The 10,758-nt window shown below is 42.5% G+C and overlaps 1 non-coding gene across 1 annotated transcript; it reads right to left on the bottom strand.

The window, feature by feature from the left end:
• Positions 1-7,899: 7,899 nt before the first annotated feature.
• On the bottom strand, positions 7,900-7,993 carry trnai-uau (transfer RNA isoleucine (anticodon UAU)). Its single transcript has 2 exons — positions 7,956-7,993; positions 7,900-7,935 (listed from the first exon to the last, which is right to left on the bottom strand). It is a non-coding gene; the product is annotated as a tRNA-Ile (tRNA).
• Between the last annotated feature and the right edge of the window lie 2,765 nt (positions 7,994-10,758).

Raw genomic sequence — 10,758 nt, 5'->3', positions numbered from 1 at the left:
GCCTATTCGCCATTCTGTTAATTCTTGGCTGAGCTCTATGATAACTCCATCCATCTGCATTGGCTCCACATCATTTTAACCAATGTCTAGCAAAAACTATCAAACTAAAATTAACATTTTTAATTGACCTAGTCTATCCTGCTTTTTGTAGAAGATAAATCCATCACCCTTTGCGCGAAGAAGATTTTCCTAACTTCTCTGCCGAATAGCCTGTCTCTGATTTTAACATTATGTCCTCTTGTCGTAAACTCCCCCACGAACGGTGAAAAAAGCTTTATCTCTATCTATCTTATCAATTCATTTCAAAACCTTAAAAATCTCAATAAAATCACCACTTAACCTTCTATATTCCAGTGAGTACAGGCCTAGTTCATGTAATCTCTCCTCATAATTTAACCCGTGGCACCCTGGCACCATTCTGGTGAGTACTTCAATCCAGCCTATCAATTCTAAGGGTCCGTGCCCTTCAGGGGACGAGATATAATGGATAGAAACGGCTTATTTCCCTTAACAGAGTGCTCAACAACCAGCGGCCATATATTTATAGTAATTAGAGAAGGTTTACAGGAGATGTGATGGGAAATTTCCACAGGCAGATAGTTGTGGTTGTGTAAAACGCACACCCTAAAGAGTGGTAGAAGCAGAAACCTTTAGCACATTTTAAAAGTATTTGGATGTGCACCTGAAGTGCCGTAACGTGCAGGGTTATGGAGCTTAAGGTGGAAAGTGTGATGAGGCTGGATAACCGTGGCGTGGACAGGATCGGCCGAAATTGTCTCCTTCCATGCTGTAAACTTCGATGAATCTATTATATTCTATAACTTAGAGTACTCCAGATATAGTCTAACTACATCTGTCTTCAGTTGAAGAAAAACTTCCATTGCTTTGTCGTATAACCCCTAGTTATAAAGCTTAACATGCCATTAGTTTTTTCGAATATATTCCTAACTTGCTACTGCATTTTAGCGGAATGCGCACTGGGACTGCAAACCACTTTGGAAATCCATCTCTCCGAGCTGTGCTCCATTTAATTAATACTCGGATATAAACTTTGTGATCTAAAATGGGTGACCAGACAATTACCAGTTTGTAAATGAATCGTCCATCCATTCATTTAATCTATCAGGACATCTTTATAAGTATACGATAACGTCTGTACGAATTACTATATCACCAATATTTGCATCATCGGCAAACTGGGATATCTGGCTGCCTGTTGTGCCTTCTTTATCTGTAAGAAATATAGAATGAAATAATTTTTTTATCACTGACGCCCTGATAGGGTCTGTGCAAAGAGGAACGTAGGAGTAAGATTTCAGCTCGATGAACCATTTGAACCTACAAATATACATCATGCAAGTGTGCGCTGTTTTCAAACAGGAAAGGCACGAGCTTGCATTCCCGTAGCATCTTTCACGAACGTAGGATGACCCAACTGCTCGGCGTTGCTCAGTTTGAGTTCCGACAGGACCCCCAGCCTCTAGACGTCATTATAGCCTTGGTCCAAATATGGACAAAAGTGATTAATTCTAAAATGAGGTGAGAGTGATTGTCCTTGACATCAAAGCAGCATTTTGCCGAATGTTTCACCAAGGAGGCTTCCAACGTTGAAGTCATGGCGGGGTTAATCTCCACTGCTGCAGACATACCTAGCCTAAAAGAAAATGGCTGTGGGTATTCGACGCAAATCATCTCAGCCCAGGATATCGCTGCAGGAGTTCATCTTCACCTGTTTCATCAATGACCTGCCCTTCATCATCAAGTCAGAAGTGGGCATGTACGGTGAAGATTGATTTTTCCAACTCTAGTATCAACTCCGTAGATAATAAACCAGGAAAAATATCGCCTTTCCATTATTGTGGCGTGGTGAAAATCATGGAACTCTTTCTATAACAGCATATTGGAAGGAACATCACCTCAGTGACTGAACCATATAACCATAGAAATTTACAGCGCAGAAGGAAACCATTGAGCCCATCGTGTCCTTGCTAGCGGACAAAGCACGAGATTTTCAGGGTGCGGTGGCCAAGTGGTCAGGCGTCGGTCTCATAAACCATTTGGCCTATCGAGATTTTATCACATTAAATGCGACATTTTAAAGCTTTTTCCTTTTTAACTGTCAAAATACATCATAATTTTGAACTTATGTCAGAAATCGCCTCGAAACGTTTTCTATTCTAAGGAGAAAAATCTTTCTGACTGGTGCTAGTCCGATTATCCCAATATGTATGAAAATTTAAATCCCCTATTAAAACCACACTGTCTTGACTACACGCTTGTCAAATCTCCAAATTTCTATATTCTAGTACTTCACAGCTGCGACTAGCGGGCCGATGCACAACTCCCACTATTGTCTTAAATCCTTTCCTATCTCTTAATTCTACCCGTAAAGTCTCCACGTCCGGCTTATCTGTAGTTAGATCCTCGCTTAGAACTGAATCATAGAATCATAGTTATTTACAGCATGGAAGAAGGATATTTCGGCCCATCCGATCAACACGGCCAACAATGAGCTATCCAGCGGAATCCTATGTTCCAGCTTTTGGTCCATAGCCCTGTAGGTTATTACACTTCAAGTGCATATCCAAGCGTGTTTTAAATGCGGTGAAGGTTTCTGCCTCAACCACCATTTTAGGCAGTGAGTTCAAGACTCCTAACTTGCTCTGGTTGAAGAAATTTCCAGTCAATTCCCCTTTAAACATGCTGCCAATGACTTTAAATCTATGTCCCCTGTTTGTTGACAATTCTGCTCAGAAAAATAGGTCCTTCCTGTCCAGTCTCTCTCTACCACTCATAATTTTGAACACGTCAATAATGTTTCCCCTCAGCTTCCTATGTTCCAATGAAAACAAACCTAGCCTACCGCATCATTTCTCAGAGCTAAAATTCCCCAGTCCAGGCACATCATCGTAAATCTCTTTTGAACCCTCTCTAGAGCAATTACATCTTTCCTGCAATGACGTCTACCCAGTACTCTAGCTGTAGCCCAAGTAATGTTTTATAAAGCTCAAGCATAACTTCACTGTTCTTGTACAATATACCTCGGCGAATAAAGGTAAGTATGCCACATGCCTTCTCAACAAGCACGTTTTCTTTGAAACCTGAAACAGGGAGTCAATGATGTAAATACTACAACAACAACAACTTGCATTTATGTAGCGCCTTTAACAGAGTAAGACGTCACACGGCGCTCCACAAATGCTTCAGACAAATCAAATAACGCTGACACGGAGCCACATAAAAGAGAATTTACGGCAGATGCCCCAAAGCTTGGTTTTAAAGAGCATCAATTTTGATATATTTTTGAAACACCCTAGGCCAGGAATATTAATCAGTGTTTTCCCTCTAGGTCTGAAAGTTGAGAGAAGTTGAATTTTGAATTGGACCCATGGGTGTCGACTTCTTACGATTACATAGGATATTCAATGCAAAAACAGGCTATTCGTTCCAACCTGTCAATATCGACGTTTGTGGTCCACTGGAGCATCCTCCCCTCTTTCCACATCCAGCACTATCAGCATAGCCCTCAATTCAGTTCTCCTTCATATATTTATCTAACCGCTACTTACATGCATCTATAATATTTGATTCAACCTGTCTGGTGGTAGCGAGTTCTACATCCTTACCACTCTCTGGCTAAAGAAGATTCTTCTTAATTCCCAATTTGATTTGTTGCTGATTTTTCTTATATTGATGGTCTCTAGTAATAAGAACATAGGACATAAAATTAGGAACAGGAGTAGGCCATATAGCCCCTCTAGCCTGCTCCGCCACTCAACAAGATCATGGCTGATCTGGCCGTGGACCCAGCTCCACTTACCTGCCCGCTGCCAATAACCCTTAATTCCTTTATTGGTTAAAAATCTATCTATCTGTGATTTGAATACATTCAATCAGCTGGGCTCAACTGCTTCCCTCGGCAGAGAATTTCACAGATTCACAACCTTCTGGGAGAAGAAATTCCTTCTCAACTCGGTTTTAAATTGGCTCCCCCGTATTTTGAGGCTGTGCCCCCTAGTTCTAGTCTCCCCAAGCAGTGGAAACAACCTCTCTGCCTCTATCTTGTCTATCCCTTTCATTATTTCAAATGTTTCTATCAGATGACCGCTCATCCTTCTGAACTCCAACGAGTAAAGAACCAGTCTACTCAATCTCTCATCATAAGGTAATCTCCTCCTCTCCGGAATCAGCCCAGTGAATCGTCTCTATACCCCCTCTAAAGCTAGTATATCCTTCCTTAAGTAAGGTGAACACAACTGCACGCAGTACTCCAGGTGCGGCCTCAACAATACCCTTTAATGTTGCAGCAGGACCTCCCTGCTTTTGCACTCCATCCCTCTCGCAAAGAAGACTAACATTCCATTCGCCTTACCTGCTGCATCTGCAACCGATCGTTTTGGGATTCATGCACAAGGACCCCCAGGTCCCTCTGCACCGCAGCATGTTGTAATTTCTCCCCATTCAAATAATATTCCCTTTTACTGTTTATTTTTCAAGGTGGATGACTTCACATTTTCCGACACTATATTCGATCTGCCAAACCTTCACCCATTCGCTTAACCTATCTAAATCTCGTTGCAGCCTCTCTGTGCCCTATACACAATCTGCTTTCCCACTAATCTATGTGTCATACTTTCCCCACAAGTGAAACCACTCTGTATCGACTCTATCAAAACCTTTCAAGATATTAAGGAGCACTATTAGTTCACCCCTCAGACTTCTCATTTCACGACACAATAAATTGAGCTTGTCGATTCTTTCCTGATAGTATACCATCTTCTCTGCACCCTATCCAGTGCCTCGCTAGTTTATTTTATAATATAGCGATGAGAATTGCACGCAGTACTCCTAATGTAATTTAACTGTAGAGACTTCTATATTGGTCGGTTTTGAAACCGGCTTGGCCAGGGTGTCTGGTCCAATTAAAAGGGGCCCGCACCTCATCTTTTGAGGAGACAGTTCACAGGCATCCTGGAGTAACTGAAGGCCGTTTGCTTACAGAAGCTGATTGTACATTTTCAACATTATCGATCTGGGTGCACGGGCAGGACACGTCGTGACAGGCACTTGTTGCAGCGTATTTCTGTATGGATGCAAAAAGCCTGAAATGGAATAGCTGAGTTGTGCTAGAAGGCAGACGAGAGGTTAAGGCGATGGACTGCAAATCGATTGTGTCAATTTACATTGTTAAGCGTTTGTTGCTGATAAACCTTCCAAGCATTTGACTGAATATTACATAAATTAGGCTTTGAATCCAAATCTTATCAAAACTTTAATTTCCTGGTACCATTATGGTACATACCTTAAATAAACAATTATCCATTATGCTGCGCGCTCACTGACTAAGTCATGGTCATTTCATACATTTTTCTTGATATGCCAACTGAATTTACTGACTGGAGGAATTGCATTAACTCCACGTGATCGGCTCGGCTCATCCTTGGGCCGAATTGCGAGTGGTGCGAGCAAATTCTGCAACTGAGTCATTTCTGTTTGATAAGGAAGGAAAAAATCCCCTTACACGTCCTGCTATACACGTGGGCACAGCCCCATTCAACTCCCATGATGCTTAATCCCTTCTTAGCGGGACTGAAGAACTATTTTCAAGAAGGAGGCTCATGGTCTGCTCAACAGAAAGTCACTGTTCTGCGTGTTCTTTCAGCCAGCTTTCCAACTGGCATCCAACTGCCGTGCGAGCATTGCAGACTATTCCAACACAACAATATTGGAATGCCTTTACAAAACTAGTTTTGATTACGTGACCTGTATTATCAAATAAGATTTTGAAGCATTTATAGCTTTATATTGTCGTCTGTGTCGGCTTCCACTTAAGGCACACTCTATCTTAAGACAACTATATTCGGTGCTGCTTTATTTCACTGCGAGCGCGAAAGGACATATCTGTGAAGATATTTGCCCCTAATTTATACCATTCCTGTCCTATAGTCCACGTCTTTCGTTATCCATTGCTGTCCTTGTTGCTGGTTAGATCAGCTCAGGCAGTCCATTAAACCTGAGAAGTCAATCAGCGAAAACCAGAGAAATACAAGATGCAGAGATAGGGAGAGATAGAAAGAAGCATGCGAAGACAATAACAGCAAAGATCATTGCAGCTTGAGGGGAAATTCTTTTGCTCTGTTGAAATGTTGTAAAAGCGTAAAGGATAATTGGGCGACAGTTTAAAGGTGCCTCCCGCCCTGGCGGATCTCTCAGGCTCTGAGAGAGGGAAATGCAGCCCGGCAGCTACAGCTCTTTGTTATTCAAGCACTGAACGGAGCTTTAAACAGTGTAGCGGCGAACAGGTAAACCTGAGTGGATTTCAGGCCCAAAACATTAAACCTACCGGCTATCGCAGACAGTTGCGGTTTGCTGCAAAAAATTACTTTCCAGCCTCGGAACCAGCCAGCCCTGTCCTGCAGGGCTATGGGGAAAGGACGGGGGAGTGGGACTAGCTGAGAGCTAGCACACTCTCGATGGGACGAATGGCCTCCTGCTGTGCAGTAAACATTCTATTAATTTACATTTGGACTTTGATGGGACTCGAATCGATAAGTTTGAATGTTTCTACAGATCAGAATCAGCGAGAAGTCCAATGCACGAGCCATTGCAACACGGAGCACATCATTTTTAGCGAAATGTTCAGGAAATACTTGTTTCTTTTGAATGTGGTGTAGGAATTATGTCGAGCTAAACAATGTGTTTACATATCTTCTCTTTGAAATCGAGTGTATTTCCGGCACATTATTATTTACATCAGAGTTATTGATTAAATTTCAAAACGCCTCCACTCCATCCCACAAATATGTACAATTTTCATCCTCCGTTGCAATATTTTGTGCTGGAATAAAACAGTGAATATATAGGTAAGGTTTGGGGATACATCAATTGCACCTTCGATTACTGACGAAATGTCACAAGCAAAGCCATCAGCTGTATTAGGGGAGGCGCGAGCTCACAACCTCGGCCTTCCTGGGTGCTTACACTGTCATATAAGTACTGCGCGCTATCCGATTCCGTCGCTGGAGCTGGATGCGAATGCTGTGTGATATTTGTGCTCCCATCATACAGCTGCCTATCGCACCTGTCTTATAATTCCTCCCCTAAAGATCTATCGACGTTGGGGTCAATTGACATTTTCAAGTTTCACATTGATCGATTTTTGTTCGGCAAGGATACGGAGATTTATGGAATCATCGCAGGCAAATGGAATTAAGAATTAGGTAAAAGGGACAGAAACGGAAAAAGACGCAAACAAACGTTGCATTTTATTCATATTTAACAGCAACAATATCCGTGCCGTGCGCAACTATGCTGTGGTCAGAGACAAACGCCCTTAACTTCCGAAACTCCCGTGGCTTTTCTGTGGCTCTCTTTCCTTTCTTCCCCTCCTCCTGCAAGCTGCCAGTTTTTAAACCTTGTTTTAAATGTTGGTCTGGCCGAGGGCATTCCACATTCTCAGAACCATCTCTACCGTTTCATTGCTTGATTTCTTTGTTTATTAATTATGAAACTCCTTGAGCTACAATGGTAGCGCTTGCGGCAATACATTAAAAGGCGGCTATTGGAAACTGTTGTGATCATAGTTTCGTTTTGTACAGAATTGAACCTCTATCACTCAAGAGGGAATGTTATATTTACAATAAACTATATCTTCTTATAAATGTTGGTTCATTAGCTCCCTAGTGCCAGATGAAGAATTGTTTGATCACCTCATTTATTTCATGTGGGCAAAAGGCACGGGTATTCATTCAGATATAATCCACAGATTCACATTGAGATAACTGCAACGAGAGAGACAGAAAGCACCGTGGTACATGGCGGAATAGACAAGAGAAATGGATAAATCGAAAACGGCCTCAGACTCTGAAAAGTACAAACATCACATGCAAAAGCCTCGGCTGCTCCAGGTGAGGCTCGAACTCACAACCTCGGCATTTCCCAAGCCTGCACTGTCATATAAGTACCGCACGCTAACCGATTGCGCCACTAGAGCTGTATGTCCTGTGGTCTTTGTGCTCCCATCATACAGCTGCCTGTCCTACCTGTCCTTCAAGGAAGAAGACAAAGAATCATCGAATCATTCAATACAGAAGGAAGCTTTTCAACCCATCGTGTCGATGCCGGCTCTCTGCAAGAAGCCTTCAGTTATTGAGACTCCATAGATTCTCGCTGTAGACGTGTTTTATTGTTTGTGTAATGTATTGTTATTTGTAATGAATTTCGGTGTCAATGCGGGAAATTTATAATATATATTTGTGCATCTATCTTTGAGTTGTAAATTAAATTGTGTGGAACATTGATAATCAAATTATTTGTGTTCATATATGTGTTATTATGAATTTATCTCCAAGTCTCTCGGTGCTATAATTGTATTTACGTTTATTTGCGAGGTGTTTACAAGATGCAAAGATGTACACAGAAAATACATTTATAACAAACACAGATGCTCCACAATACTATTATAAATAACTAAATTGCATTCAAATACATAAACACTAAAACAGATATACAAAATATATTTATAACCCACAGAACAAATTGCAACTTAACACAGAGACACCAAAATATATTTAGAGCTATCACTGATCGAAGAACATTTTACTCTCTACGGTCCTCAGCAAGGTCTGCTGTGCCTTTGTTTCCTGTGCTTGTGCTCGGTGTAAGGGAAGGTTTTGCCGAGCCGTGGTATATCGTTTCCCAAGGTAGGGCCGAAATGCGCTGTCTGAGGCCACGTTCACTGCTATAGTTGATATTTGATAATCGTTTGGAATTGTGTATAATGCATAATTACAACATCTACAGATGTTTCATCCTGGTACACAAATCCACTGCCAAATTAGTTCAACCCCACACCCGCCCCAGTTGTTAAACTTCCCGCGTGGACATTGGTCCTAACTCGATTGATGTACAACTCGACCGACTGCAACAGGTCTCTCCTGCGCCAGAACTGGTCCAAATGCCCCGGATTCTGTAGCCCAACCTCGTGCATCGTTTATCCAGACATACGTTGCTTTTTCCAACCTCAATAGCGCGAGGCACTGGGAATAATCCATAGAATACCTTTCTGGTCCTGCTCATTAATTTCCTCAATTGCACCTGAAACTCTGACTGAAGAAAATCATCCCCTTCTTTCCTTATGTCAGTGGTTAGCACATAGATCACGACTTACGCAGCTCCCATTCGCCCCTCAAAATGTTCTGCACCCATTCAGTGATGTTCTTTATCTGGCAGAAGGGAGGATACACACCACGCATGACTCACATTTGCCGTTGCAGAATGGTACTGACTTTCGAATCCCAATGACGTCAACTTATGTTACTTTTTAGTTTCAAAAGCAATGCACTGCGAATCCTGTAAATCTGAAATGAAATCAGAAAATGTTGGATATACTCAGCCAGTCAGGCAGCATCTCTGGAAAGATTTCTGATGACGGGGTTGTCATTAAATGTCATTGACATGGAGCGTCAACAATGCAATCCAGATACGGTCCGATATTGTAATCCCAAGCGCCAGTTTGTGGGTATTGAAACCAATCCGGATACCACGCATTAATCTGGTAGCTAAATTGTTGTTGTTGTTCTGGTAAAGTCGTAACAGCAGAGGACTGCAATGAAATATCCAAGTCTTTAAGATAAATCATAAGTTTTACAATTAATAAAACGAGCCAGTCCCAAATGACATTCAATCTTCAAAACGGTTCACTTCCGCTGTTTAATTTCCGCCATGTCTGCCGGGGAAAAACACAGGTTTTGGCTGTTTTTTTTATTGCGGTTCATTGCTGTTGCGACTAGTTTACTTTGAACATTCTCCCTTTAAACATTCTCACAGAGGCCGCCGAACTGGTTCACGAGTTCTTGACATCAACGTTTACTCACCCCTGTGACCGCCACCTAGTGGTTAGGATGCAGCGCTCTCTCCTCGTCGGTACAGGTTCGATGCCCATTCCGGGATTTATTAAATTAAAATGAAGCTTATTCAATTAATTTCATAACATTCTGTGAAAGATTAATAATTATTGCAATCGCCATTGATAACTTGTCACGTTTGTTTCAGACTAAGGGAAATACATGGCAACAGAGAGCCTGCCAAACTTCCAACAATTGCGGTCTCGAAGGGCACGTATGATGTCAGCACACACCCGTCGAGGCCTCTCAAGTGCGTTTCTCAGAGCGCGATGTGCGTGCGCTGAAAGCCGGCACTGGGACAGTCAAAATGGCTTTTGACAGATCCAACGCATCCCTGAGAGAAGGGTTATTGCGGTCGGAGATTTGCGCTATTTTTCCAACTTTTGCCTAGAAGATCTCCTTCAAAATCTTACGCCTGGTAAAGGTGACAGAGAGATAGATAGGCAGGGGGACACAGTTATATGCATGTCACAGAAAGAGAGAGACAGACAGGTGGTTTTCATGGAGAGGAGACAGTCCGAAGAGACAGAAAGCGAGGCAGACAGATTTTGAAAGAGAGAGAGAGAGAGTGACAGCCTAGGGGGAGGGGAGACAGGGTGAGTTTATTATGGTGGGGGATAAAGAGAGCGACAATACTAAGGTGAGGGGGCGGCAAGACCGACCGACAGGGTGAGAAACGGATGGAGAAAAACTGGGTGGGTGGGAGATATGATGCGTGACAAAGAGAGAGATAGACGTGGAAGGCAGAAGGGAGGAGGCAGGCGGCGGAGAATAATGTAAGGGGGACAGACAGGGGAGGCAGAAAGGGAAGACTGACGGAAGGCAAATAGAGAGCGACAGACAGGGGCAGACG

Source organism: Pristiophorus japonicus, unplaced genomic scaffold (assembly GCF_044704955.1).
Source record: "Pristiophorus japonicus isolate sPriJap1 unplaced genomic scaffold, sPriJap1.hap1 HAP1_SCAFFOLD_66, whole genome shotgun sequence".
NCBI classification, from domain to species: Eukaryota; Metazoa; Chordata; class Chondrichthyes; family Pristiophoridae; genus Pristiophorus; species Pristiophorus japonicus.
This window is presented reverse-complemented; position numbering and strand designations above follow the sequence as displayed.